The sequence below is a fragment of the Polypterus senegalus genome, chromosome 6 (assembly GCF_016835505.1).
Source record: "Polypterus senegalus isolate Bchr_013 chromosome 6, ASM1683550v1, whole genome shotgun sequence".
Taxonomy (NCBI): Eukaryota; Metazoa; Chordata; class Cladistia; order Polypteriformes; family Polypteridae; genus Polypterus; species Polypterus senegalus.
The window spans coordinates 9,484,153-9,490,152 of NC_053159.1; the positions used below are offsets into that span (position 1 = coordinate 9,484,153).

General features: G+C 41.1%; 1 protein-coding gene across 1 annotated transcript in view; it reads right to left on the reverse strand.

Annotated features, from left to right (window-relative positions):
• LOC120530773 overlaps window positions 1-5,032 on the reverse strand; it is a 31,058-nt gene extending 26,026 nt beyond the window's left edge. The window contains exons 1-2 of the mRNA XM_039755361.1: window positions 4,544-5,032; window positions 1,112-1,237 (exon numbers count right to left, since the gene is read on the reverse strand). The gene's annotated coding sequence lies outside the window, so the exon portion shown is untranslated. The remainder of the gene's footprint in view (window positions 1-1,111; window positions 1,238-4,543) is intronic.
• Between the last annotated feature and the right edge of the window lie 968 nt (window positions 5,033-6,000).

Below are 6,000 nucleotides of genomic sequence, written 5' to 3' on the forward strand. Positions count from 1 at the left end.
ATGTTAAGTTTTGGACTTGGGAATTGTTTGGACCTTCCGCCCGTTAAGCACGGAAGGGCAGTGTCCACATTTCTCAGAATAATTTTACTCTTAAATCACAGGCACGTAGTGCAAGGTTGTCAGGCAGAAATTTGCAGAATCGCATAGAAAATGTCATTTCTATACCATAACGGTCGTGTAGCGCCTTTCACATGGGATCTGTTACCGAGAGATGATCCAAATACATTTAACCTGCTGTTAGTGCTACTTACCTGTTGTGTTATAGCGCCTTTAAAATGTATTTTACCCGAAAGCACTCCAGTACTGCTCAATGTATCTTTACTTCTTACATGTTAATGTTTTACTGTTTAATAATTTATATACTACTTTTTATTTTTTTCCCTTGCACTCAGTGAGTGAAGCCACTGGGTAATCAGCTAGTATAATATAATATAATATAATATAATATAATATAATATAATATAATATAATATAATATAATATAATATAATATAATATAATATAATATAATATAATATAATATAATATAATATAATATAAGCACGGTGGCGCAGTGGTAGCGCTGCTGCCTTGCAGTTAGGAGACCCGGGTTCGCTTCCCGGTTCCTCCCTGCGTGGAGTTTGCATGTTCTCCCCGTGTCTACGTGGGTTTCCTCCCACAGTCCAAAGACATGCAGGTTAGGTGGATTGGCGATTCTAAATTGGCCCTAGTGTGTGGTTGGTGTGTGGGTGTGTGTCCTGCGGTGGGTTGGCACTCTGCCCAGGATTGGTTCCTGCCTTGTGCCCTGTGTTGGCTGGGATTGGCTCCAGCAGACCCCCGTGACCCTGTATTCGGATTCAGCGGGTTAGAAAATGGATGGATGGAATATAATTTGCATAGCTGGGGCTTTAGCATCATGTAAACACTTTGAATGGTGAGAAAGTGCTTCATAAATGCAGGACTTGACAGTTCCACAGAATCAGCAACCGAGTTAGGATTTGAACCCATTGATTCTTTAGCTGATAAGACAGCAGTGCTAACCTGTGTGCCCCCACAACCTCAGTGCGTGTTGGATTGGAAGCACAGCTCAGCTGTAGATGTCAGCAGTGTGAGTGACTGCCTCTGCACTTACCTGAATTGCATGTCCCCTCTTCGGAATAGTAGAAGCCATAGGGACATTCGCAGACATAACCTTCATATTGATCTACACACGTAGCCAAACTGCTTTTGCAGACATTTCCTTCAGCGCATTTCTTCACTGTTAATCAAAAGATAAAAAAAATAGACTCAGCAGACTTTTCTCTCTTTCATTTTAGCAATATACATATTTCTTACTAAGCATAACATGACAAATGTAATCATAAAGGGGGTAATGACACTGAGAAACATTCGGCTTCAACTTGTAAGGAAATCGTTTTGTTGAAGTATGCATGAAGTATAACACATACTGAAGGAGCGCCTCCAAGTGGTCACTTGAACGGCATAAAAAAAATTTAAGCAAAAATTCTCATACAGCATATCACAAGCAAAGCGGATTGTCAAATCGAACAAAGGCAAACACAAAGCGTGGAGTCCATTTGCGGACTGCTGTGCTGCCTTTGCCTACTGCTGTAGTCAAAAGGTTTCATCCACTGATCTAGCAGCAATTTATGTCAGGGCAGCATTGGGCTCTCAGCGATTTCAACAACCGTTCTTTTTCTCATGTTGCATGATCACAGAACATAAATCTTCATTACAAACAAAAATATTCGAAATTTAATATGCAGGGTTTCATTTCTTATGGGTTTTCTGAAACAATCACAGGGTCAAAGTTATAAATGCAGGGTCAAAAATATCCATAAACCTCCTTAGATATTCATAGTAAGGGGTGCTAAGGTGTGTTATGACTAGGAGTCTACAAAAGCTCTAAAGCAGGGGTGGTGAACTCCAGGCCTTAAGTGCCGCAGTGGCTGCAGGTTTTCATTCTTACCATCCTCTTAATTAGTGACCAGTTTTTGCTGCTGATTTCTTCTTTTAATTCACTTGACTCAGGCCTCATAGTTGTTTCTTTTTCTTTAATTAGCAGCCAAACAGTAATGAGACACAAAACAAGCCACCTCATGACCAGCACCCCTGTGCCCATCACACAATATCTGAAATTAAAGAGAGCTGATGGTCTCAGTAAGGCTGATCTCTCAGGTCACCAACACATTTTGACGTTGGTGCTCTTAGAAAGAACAGAAAAACAACACTTTTTGAAATGTGTGCCTTGGCAGAATGAGAGCAGCAACAAGTCTTGGAATTAAATAACAGGTTTAATTAACAGCAAGAATTGGCTTCTCATGAAGAAAGTGATTGGAGTGAAATTGGTTGGAATTTGAGGCCCCAGTTTAGCTGGTCATCAGTCTGCTTGTTTCACATCTCATTTCTGCTTGGCTGTCATTTAATGAAGAAAGGAATCAATTCAGAGGGCTGAACAGGGCTATTAAAGGGATGGAGAAAAAGTTAATTAGCAATAAAAACTGGCCACTGATTAGGAAAAGGGTTAGAATGAAAACCTGCAGCCACTGTGGCACTCCAGGCCTGGAGTTCGACACCCCTGCTCTAAAGAGTCGTAACATTTCCCAAAATACTTCCAATAATGTCGATTAGAGGGGGAATGCACCATGAAACCCTGGCCAGACACAGAAAGAGCTTTAAACAATCTTTATAAAATAAATCATTTATTTTCACAAAAATAAGCTCCGTGGAGCACAAAGACAAAGGGGTTGCCAAAAACAATAAGGCAATCCAAGCAAACCAAGTCCCGATCCAGAGACCCAAATTGCAACTGTCAAAAAACAGAGCACTAAAGGTCCAAAAAATCCAGAAAAATTGCAAGAAATCAGTCAGAGCAATAAACACAGCAACTCACCACTCCTGGGCACACTCAGAATGAGCCGCCATGAACTGTGGGAGACGCTTCGTATTTATAGAGTGGAGGGCAGTGATTGGCAGGTGATTGGTAGGTGGTCTCATCTCTAGGGGATCCACCCACAAAACATAAATAACGTAACACAGACATTGACAGCAAAACAGATGATAAACAAACATAACGTTAACATAGATAAAGGGCATAAAAACGAACATAAAAACCCACAAAAAACACGACTTTGAATACCAGCCACAGGAGAAACCCTGGCGAAAACATGAGAAGGGGTACTGAAAGTTCTGAAATGTGTTTGAATGTGGTGCCTCTTAACTGTCTGTAGGTGATCACAATTAACTCCAGCTGGTAGCTTCTCAGTGTTGCTCTTTTGACAGCACCCACTGGACTGGCCAACGCACATTACTGCCCAGAAATCAAAATTTCAAAAAAACAAAAGCAAAAAAGTCTAAAAGGAGAAAATAGAAAGAAATAAGAAGAGCAAAAAAAAAAACACCAAGTGCATACAATGTACCACAGAGGAACTGCAATTCCCATGAGCCTTTATGGGACTGAGAGCAGTCTGCTCAACTGAGAATGACAGGTAGCCCCGCCTCTAGGGGGAACCACTCACAAAGCACAAAGGACATAGCAGAGCAAACATCCACACATAGAAACCAAATAATTAACTGATAAAAAAATTCATAATCATGCAAATAATAAACATAAAAAAAAACTTTAACATAAATGATAGTAACCAAAAGACCAAAATGGTTAAAAGGACATATAAAAGGAATTCAAACATACATAGCAATCCCTCTCTGCCAGGTGCTTTTTGCCCAAACTCCCCTTCCATGTTCAGACTCATTTCATCAGTGCCTAAAAGATGCTTTGGAGTAACCTTTGGAATCTTCCTGCGGTCACTTCTGGGATGTCTTATAAAATCTCAAGACCCTGTAAATCGCCTCTGGAGTAACTACACCCTGAGCCCTTCTTTTTTGTAATAGGGTCAGTGACCATGATAGCTGCCTCTCCTCAGCTTACATATTTTGGGATTTTGAACTGGAAGGGGCAAGCTTAGTACTGGACCCACCCCATCAGGCCCTCTTGCTACTGTATATGCTTAGGGTAGTTCCGGGGGGGATTCCGGTTTGGGTTTGTGGTTGATGGAGGCTGGTGGTCAATTGTGGAGGTTGGGATCAGTGGGAAGAATGAGGATTTTCCTTTGCAAAGGAAACCCTCCTAAAAGCATTTGTCTTTCTTTTCCATGGTGATTGGTTGCCTTAGATGTCTTTTGTCGGAGAGGTTGTTTTGCTTGATGCTGTAAATGGCTTCTCGGGGGGGTGTATTGGGGGTTTGGCTCCCACACTGATTCCATTAATTTTCTGTTGGTTTACCCCTTGCTATTTATTGTTTTGATGGACCAATGCTGGCTTCTTAATTTTTGGGGCAGACTCTGTCTCTCTGCATGTCTGGCCTTTCTCTGCCATGACAGCGTCTTTAGTTCTCTGACAAGTCCTTGACAGCTGGGCAACCTCTTAGAAAACCCCTTCAACATTTGGATATTAACCTGATTATTATACAAAAAAAAAAATCTGGACCGGCCTGTCACTGGGCACACACACAAACAAAGTCACCCAGCCAACAGTTATTCCCACAATGGCGGATTCAGTCACCTACCTGTTCCAGCTGTGGAAGTTGTTCCAGTTGTTTCAGTGGTAGTCACTGTAGACGATGAAGTTGTTTCATTTCTAGTCGTGTCTGCATTTGTGGTAGGAGATATGGTGGGAGTTGTAAGTGTTGTTGTTGTTGTCGTTTCCGTGGTAGTGGTTGTAGGTGTTGTTGTCGTTTCCGTGGTAGTGGTTGTAGGTGTTGTTGTCGTTTCCGTGGTAATGGTTGTAGGTGTTGTTGTCGTTTCCGTGGTAGTGGTTGTAGGTGTTGTTGTCGTTTCCGTGGTAGTGGTTGTAGGTGTTGTTGTCGTTTCCGTGGTAGTGGTTGTAGGTGTTGTTGTTGTTTTCCGTGGTAGTGGTTGTAGGTGTTGTTGTTGTTTCCGTGGTAATGGTTGTAGATGCTGTTGTCGTTTCCGTGGTAGTGGTTGTAGGTGTTGTTGTCGTTTCCGTGGTAATGGTTGTAGATGCTGTTGTCGTTTCCATGCTAGCGGTTGTTGATGTTATTGCTACAGCTAAGGAAGAAAAAAAAGAGAGAGCAATCATGAAAATTCGATGGCAAATTAAGGGTCACAAGTTTTTTTTTTTCATCTGAATCGCTCCATTTTTTTTTCTATTCCTATCAGGACAGTTGCCAAAGTTGTTGGTAAAAACGATGCGATTGTAGTAAAACGTTTGGTAGAAAATTGTGATTCCCACTGCACTAATGAAATAATTAATGAAATAGTAATAAAAAATAAAAGTGCAAAGGAGGCGAATTTTGTAATATTAGTACAATCAGTTCCTAAATGACAAGCACAGATTGAATGTATTCTGGATTTAACAGATTTTTATGTGAGACTTTGTGAGGTTTTCGTAGCTCCTTTAGTTTCACTTTCATTTTTTTTTGTTTTTATTTCAATTTCCTTTTTTATTTTACTGTCATTTTTTTGTATTTACTGCAATGTTGTTTTTATTATGGGTGCCACCATTTTGAGAACCCACTGCTGTGACACGGGCGCCCTTGCTATGGACACACCCCCAGAAGTCACATGACGTGACGTCATTTAAGTCAGTGCCACAGGGAACTAAACATCCAAGTTTGCAGGTGAGACCCCCCCCAGGAACCTTTCACAGGTAATTTTTTTATGTTCTTTACAATAAATTGTTGGTTCTGCTCTCTAAAGGTTTGTATTTCGATTTGTAACATGACAGTTTGATTCCTGGTTTTGACTCCTACTGGTCTTACGATGAAGATCTCATCTCCTGCTCCTTCATCTACTTTTGCCCTTATGGCCTACCAGATTACATCTGTGGCAGTAGAGAGACGGACAAAGTAAAAAGGAAGTAACGTGTCTGGGCAGTGCGTGGTGCAAAGTAAGACCTAACTGTGGAGGGCAGCAGCAGCTCCAGCAGTTCATACAGCATGGCATCACTTACCATATGTGCCCATCATAAGCATACTCTGTCAAATATATAACATTTTCTGAC